The sequence below is a fragment of the Tamandua tetradactyla genome, chromosome 23, assembly GCF_023851605.1.
Source record: "Tamandua tetradactyla isolate mTamTet1 chromosome 23, mTamTet1.pri, whole genome shotgun sequence".
Classification (NCBI taxonomy): domain Eukaryota; kingdom Metazoa; phylum Chordata; class Mammalia; order Pilosa; family Myrmecophagidae; genus Tamandua; species Tamandua tetradactyla.
In genome coordinates this window covers 35,064,485-35,072,302 of record NC_135349.1, presented here as the reverse complement: position 1 = coordinate 35,072,302, position 7,818 = coordinate 35,064,485, and positions in this window count along the sequence as shown.

Here is a 7,818-nt window from a genome sequence, read left to right as displayed (position 1 = left end):
CCACAGCCAGGCAAGGGTGGGGCCGCCTCAGAACTGAGAAACCAGAACAACTGGGCTCTGTTTAGGTTTTTTTGCTTGTTTGTTTTGTTTTTAAGCAATGTTTAAAAATAACCTTTGCCAAAGGAGTCCCTGCTCCTTGTTGAAATTTGAGCAAATCAAGAAAAGCCCAAATGAGAAAATAAGATCACCTTTCATTTCTCCACTCAATTAAACTCTGGCAAATGAAGGTGCTTTCTTTTCTCATTTTTCAAAATGTGAAATGCAGCATACCCTTTACAAACAATTTTTTCGAGTTAAATCACATATATAAAGTTAGAAGGGAAATCCTCTCCCTCCCCACCTCCTTCCTTCACAACCAATCCCACAGCTCAGAAGTAACTAAATCACTGTTAAGAGTAACAGTTTAGTGGCATCCTTCCAGATTTTTTCCTAGGTGAACAAAGACATATGGAACTAGAGGCCCAAACAATCACCCCCCAGCCTAATCCTGGCGGAGGATTATCTAAGGATAGAAACCTCTTAGCCATCAGAGGGTCTTTTTGCAGCTGCAGATCGGTCTTCGATGCTTGGTGCTGGGGTGCATTTCTCCTGCCTGGTAGGCCCGGGACCCTTGAAAGCAGGAGGAAGAGCTGAGGTGGGGGGTGGGGAGGTTAAAGGACTGCTGCTAACAGACAGACAAGCTGTACCCACTGTGGACGGGCAATCGGAGCAGGTCCTTTGGGGCGGGCAGCCCTCCGCCAGCCCACAAGAGGGTGACACCCACCTCCCTGGATTTGGGGACAGCGATGTGACAATGAGCCTTGAAGAGCTGAAGCCCTAGTTCCCCGAGATTTCTTCTGCTGCCGCACCCCAAAGCCCCGGGGGGAAATGGAGGCGCCGGGAGATTGAATGAGGAAGAGGGTGGGCCGGCCGGTGCGAGGGCAGGCGACCAGCAGAAGCTCATCCCGGAGTGAGAAGCAAGTGTTTGCTGAGCCAAGCCATTGAAATGCTGATGGTCTTCCTTCAGGCAGTGAGAACTAATGTCTGCTGCCGGATAAACCTCCTTTAAAATGGACTTGTTCTGTACTGTTTCTGGGAATTAGTATTTGGGAGATGTGTGTGTGCGCGTGAAAGAAAGAGTTCTCGTGGATACATCTGGAAAACCAGGGAAAACGAGGTGGTTTGACTTCATCTTGGAGACGTCTTGGAGAAACCTCCGAAGGCACCAGACAGTGAAAGGGCCTAAGTTTGCCCCCAAAGCACCCACCTCTCAAGCCACGGGGTTTGCGATGAAAAAAAATAAAGCCTCGAGAAATGAGCTCCTGCGGGTTATTTTTTAAAAAACAGCTTTATTGTGATATAATTTGCACACCATACAATTCACCCATTTAAAGTGCATATTATTTATAATTCAGTGGTTTTTAGTAGAGTCACACAGTTGTGTAACTGTCATCAAAGTCAATTTTAGAACATTTTCATCGCCCCAGAAAGAAGCTCTGTAACCCAAAAGCATCCCATTCCTCCCTCCCCCAGACCCTGGCAACAACTAACCTATTTTCTGTCTTTATGGATTTGCCTATTCTGGGCATTTCACATAAACGGAATATACAATATGTGGTCTTTTGTATCTGGCTTTTTTCACTTAGCGAATGTTTTTCAGGTTCACCCATGTTGTAGTATGTATCAGTACTTCATTCCTTTTTATAGCTGAATAATTTGCCACTGAATGGATATACCACATTTTATTTATCCATCAGTTGATGGACATTTAGGTTGTTTCTCCCTTTCAGCTATTATGAATAATGCAGTTATGAACATTTATGTACAAGTTTTTGCACAGATATATGCTTTCATTTCTTTTCTTCTTGTGTGTGTGTGTGTGTTTTGTATGCTGTACAGTGGGGGTCATATTTCATTATTTTTCCATGTGACTATCCCATTATTGCAGCACCATTTGTTGAATCGAACCCAGGTCTCCCACCTGGCAGGTGAGAATTCTACCACTGAACTACGGTAGTAGTTAGGTTCAGGTCAACTTGGCCAGGTGAAGGTACCTAGTTCTGTTGCTGTGGACACGAGCCAATGGTACCTGAACCTCATCTGTTGCTCATTACATCTGCAGTCAGCTAGGAGGTGTGCCTACTGCAATGAAAGATGTTTGATTTAATTGGCTGGTGCTTAAATGAGAGAGCGCAACGTAGCACAGCCCAAGCAGCTCAGCATACCTCATCTCAGCACTCACAGCTCAGCCCAGGCCTTTGGAGATGCAGAAAGGAATCACCCTGGAGAAAGTTGTTGGAACCCAGAGGCCTGGAGAGAAGGCCAGCAGAGATTACCCTGAGCCTTCCCATGTAAGAAAGAACCTCAGTTGAAAGTTAGCTGCCTTTCCTCTGAAGAACTAACAAAATAAATCCCCCCCCTTTTTTTTTAAATCCTGTCTTTTTTTTTTTTTACATGGGCAGGCACACAGGAATCAAACCAGGGTCCTCTGGCATGGTAGGCAAGCATTCTTGCCTGCTGAGCCACCGTGGCCTGACCAATAAATCCCCTTTTTTAAAAGCCAATCCGTCTCTGGTGTGTTGCATTCCAGCAGCTAGCAAACTAGAACAACTACCCTTGCACCCCTCCCCCATTTCTTTTTTCTTATTATTTTAAAATTTTTTATTAATGTATGTTATATATTCATATACCATGAAATCATCCAAAGTGTACAATCAGTGGTTCACAATATTGTCATATAGCTATGCATTTATCATCACAATGGACTTTTCCTTTTTTTGTGTGAAAAATACCACATATACAAACAGCAATCACTTTCAGAGCACATCGCAACAATTAGTTGTAGAATAGATTTCGGAGTTTGGTAGGGTTACAATCCCACAATTTTAGATTTTTACTTCTAGCTGCTCTAAATTACTGGAGACTAAAAGAAAGATCAATATGATGATTCAGCAATCATTTGTTATACCGTACTTTCTGTGTATAACCCCACCATCACCTTTGATCTTTCTCCGACTCTTTAGGTGTATTTAGTCTATGCCCTACCCCCCACCCCACCCCATTTCTTTTTAATATATACCTAGGGATGGAGCTCTGACAAACTGATTTCCACAGCGGCTGCACCATTTTACATTCCTGCCAGCAATGCACGAGGGTTCCAGTTTCTCCACATCTTCATCAACACTTATTTTCCTCTTTTAAAATTATTATTATAGCCATCTTAGTGGCTGTGAAGTGGTACCTTATTTTGGTTTGGATTTGCATTTCTTAATGGTTAATGATCTTAAGCATCTTTTCACGTACTTATTGGCCATTTGTATATCTTTGGAGAAATTTCTGTTCAAGTCCTTGACCTATTTTTTAACCAGATTGTTTATCTTTTTGCTGTTCAGTTGTAAGAGTTCTTTATATAGTCCAGATATAAGTCCCTTATCAGATAGTTGATTTGCAAATATTTTCTCCCTGTTCTTTGAATTTTTGCTTCACTTTCTCAGTCGTAACTTCTGCATCCTGTGGGTTAGTGAGTCCCATGAATTACTCTGGTGGAGAGAAAGGGAAGGGAAAAAAAATCCCTTTGAGCAATGGAGAGGAGTTTTTATAGCAGAGGGATTTTGCTGCTGGGAGCCTGAGGAGGGGAACTTCACCCACTTGCGAGGGGCCGCCTCGGGACAGCCCAGCAAGGTTTGGAACTGGACTGAGCCTGTGAAGGGTTCCCTAGAAGGGTTCAACTATTTTTGCTCTTGGAAACAGTCATGTTGAGGTACAGTTTAATTTTATTCCCTTTCATATTTAATTTTTGTTTGTTACCCTGAACTCCCCAATAATGTCAGAATAGCCTTGTGTGAAGGTGAGGGAGGTGAGTGAGAAACAAGCAATAACAAAGCATGCCCCGCCCCACTTCTCTCTGCTGAAGTCACTGGGGATATTTGTCTCCCTCGAGTTCCTGGCAGGGATCCCTACCCCTCCTTTGGGACTCACCTTAAAGGCCACTACCTTGGAGAAGCCCTCCTGGACCTCCAGACCAGGTGGGTTTGCCTTTATAATCTCTCATTGCCACTTCTCACTCACACATGCCTCACAGTTTATCGTGCTAATGGCGCAATGACTGTTTGAGTGACTTCTGTTTTCCATTTTCTCACCCTTTGCACAGCTCCCTGAGGGCAGGATTTATCTCCAACTCCCAGTACCACACTTCACACACAACAGAAAATTGATAAATATCTGCCCTGTGAGCTGTGGGGCTTGACTCCCTGGGGTGAGTCTGGTCCCAGCACTGTGGGATTGACAATGCCTTCTGGATCAAGGGGAGGAAATGAGGTGTAATAAAATAAGGCATCAGTGGCCAGGAGAGATCAAGCGGTATGGAGAGGCTATTCAGGAAGGGACTCTTATGCAAGCTTCAGTTAGATAGTACTGATTGTCATGGTTTGCTAAACTCCAACCAGTATCACTCCTGTTCACTCTTGAGAATACCTAGAGCTTGAACCGAGACTCTCTAAAAGTTTCATGCACTAGGTTTGCTTTCCTGGAATCCATAATTCCCAGAAGGTTCCTAGGTCAGATAAATCCTGAAACCCAGAGGGACCAGCTTCTCCAAGATTATTAATTAATTACATCCCCCTATCCTTTAGTGTTGGCAGCCCTTCTCAACATGAAAAAGTCAGAAAGGGCATTGCCCAAAGATCCCTATAGATTGGGAAAAGGGTCAAAGAAGAAGGAGGAGATATAACAGAGAGGACAGGATTTGGCAAACAAGTACGGCTGTTGAACCACTAAAATAATAATCCTTCTGGCTTCAAGTGTTTAGGAGCAGCTAGAAGGAAAAGTGTGAGATGGTGGAATAGTAGCCAATGACAAACTCTGGGATCTGTTCTGTAACTACTTGTTGAAGCATGTTTTGAAAATTATTGCTTTTTTCTTTCTTTACTTTGTATATATGTTATACTTTATGGTTAAAACATTAAAAAAAAATTAGGAGAAGGGTCAAAGGAGAAAGAGGAGTTATAACAGAAGAGATAGGATTTAACAAATGAGTATGTCTGTTGAATCATTATAGGGATATTTCTTCATCTCCAGTGTCTTGGAGCAGCTAGAAGGAAAAACCTGAAATTGTGGAACTGTATCTCATACCAAACTCTGAAATCTGTTCTATAATTACTGTTACAATGTACTTTGAAATGTATTGTCATTTTTGTAAATGTGTTATCTTTCCCAATAAAAAATGTTAAAAAAATATTTGCCATATGAATAAATGCCCAGAAACTCAAGGCTTGCATCTGACTGCTCAACAACTCCCTGGAAAGAAAAATTCTCTTCCTTGTCTTACTATTCTAGGACACTGCAAGCAAATGCCATGAAATGGGATGGCTTAAACAAAGGGTATTTATCATCTTACCAGTTTTGAGGCAGTGGAAATGTCCTAATCAAGGCATCATCTAGGCGATGCTTTCTTCCCAGAGACTGGCTGCTGGCAACCCCGCTGTCTGCCACCAGCATCTGCTGGTCTCTACTTCGGCTTCTGGGTTTCACTGATTTTGGCTTCTTGGTTCTGTAGCTTTCTCTCTCTTTCTCTGTATTCATTCTGTTTGTAAAAGGCCCCATAACAAGATCAGGCCCTATCCTGAATGAGATGGTGAATTAGCTTCATCAAAAGCTTCTACTTACAGTGGATCCACACCCACAGGAATGGGTTAAGAAAATGTTTTTCTGGGGCACACACAGTTCCAAACCATCGCACTTGTGGTTACAATAGAAGTCCCAGATTAGAATCTCATTGGCCTAGCTTGGATCACTTTCTCATCCCTGAACCAATCAATGGGACTAAAGGGATGGCACGTGGCAATTAGCCAGCTCTGATCATGTGTCCACTCCCGTAGCCAGAGCTGAGGGGAAGGATTTGAATCTCAGGAATTGAGAATAGAATGGATTGGTTCCCGGAGGCAAATCAAGATGTTCACGGAAGGAGAGGTGAATGCTGCTTGCAAGACACATTTACAGAGGCTTAGAGAAGTTAGGTAATTTGCCTGAGGCCACGGAGCTCTGAGTTATGGAGTCTTTATTTGAGTTTCATTGGGCTTAAACAGATCAGCTTGGTGTCTTTGACTTTCCTTCTGGCTCAGCTTCTCCAGGGCCAGAATTTCAGCTGCAATTCTGGGTTTTACCAAAACAAGACGAGTCTTCTCAAAATGACCAAAAGAACAAACCCTCCAAACCAAAATTGCATTTCTAGATTTTGTATTTTCCCAAAACTTGTAGGGCAGAGGTCAAAGTGTGAGACACTCAGTGGTGACTTTCAGGCCCATTTCTTCCTCATCCTCTCTTCCCACCTTATGAAAATCCCCTGTATGTCACCCTGCTGCCACACCCAAGCATCATAAACTTGAATCTGCTCCTAGCAGAGAGCATAGCATAGAAGCTGATAAACCTGAAGGCCTGCTCTCCCACAAGGGAATCTGAATTTTCAGGGGCCTCAAATACTGAGGAATAGAGGCTTAGACTAGATACTCCAGAGCCAAGATAGACACAGTTTTGGGTTCAAATGTGGCTCTGCCACTTACTAGCTGTGAAATCTTGGGAAAGTCATGTAACCTGCCACAATTTCACTATATAAGAACTGGGGACAATAATAGGGTTGTGATGAGAATTAAAAGAAATAATGCCTGTAAAGCCATTACCAGAGTGCTTGCCACAAAGCGAATGTCCTCTAAATATCAGCACTTATCATGAGGTCCCCAAATGGCACATTCAAGCAGGCATTACAAATGACAGGGTGGCTCTCGGCCACAGAAGCACGTTCACAACCTGTATTGAGGAGGAGAGTGATGCACAGGACAGCATGGGGTCTACATATAACGAAGAGTTGGCTGTCTCTGTTCCTGGTCTCCCTGCACCCTGCAGTCTCTGAGCTTGCCTGGGGCTCCCCTGGACAAAGAACTCAGCACTCTCTCCAGGGCCATGGAAGGATTCATTCACCCACACAAAGGAGCTTCATCGAGGGGCACAGGGAGGGGGTTTATTTTGCACAGTCCAAATTATTTACATACCCCCACTAGACACTACTGGAAGTCCTTTTCTCCCTTCCTCCTCCCACAGTGCCTAGCAGTTAGTTGCTACTTTGCTCCCCTGACCCCCACCCCATCCTGCAATTTCCTTTCCCCTTTTACTTCACGGAGCAACTCAGCTTCACCCTGGCAGATACACTCCGATGAGCAGACCCCAAACACTCAGATTCTCTGCAAAATAGAAACTGTTTGCCAAGAGCAGGCATTTGAGAAGACTTGGGGGTTGTGGTGATGGAGGTTATACATAACTAAACATACAAATGTGTGTTCCTCGGAAAACTTTGAAAACAGACAAATCTGGATTGAGTTCTGTTCTGTCCTTCCTAGCTGCATCACTGCGGGAAAGCCAGTGTCTTTATAAGCCTGGGTTTTATGATCTGTAAAGCAGAGCCAAAGAGACCTATCTCATAAGGTCGGTGTGAAGAGGGGATGAGATAGTTCAATAAATGTCACAATTATTATTTTTATTCCTAGAAAAGTGTCTAGAAAGATATATCAAAATACTGACAGTAGTTAACACTAGTTTTATTTCCCTTTCTTCTTTTTACCTCTCCATATTTATTCATTCATCCATTCGTTCATTCCACTGGTATTTATCAAGCTCTTACTATGTGCCAGGCCCTGTACTAAGCATTAGGAATACAGCAATTTACAAAGCAGGTAAGGAACGTCTGGAGGGAATATTAATCAAATAGTGACACAACTAATAGCAAATATCACAAATGCCTAGGTCATTCATTACAAAGCAGTACGCAGAAAAAGCAAAGCTATTTCGTTT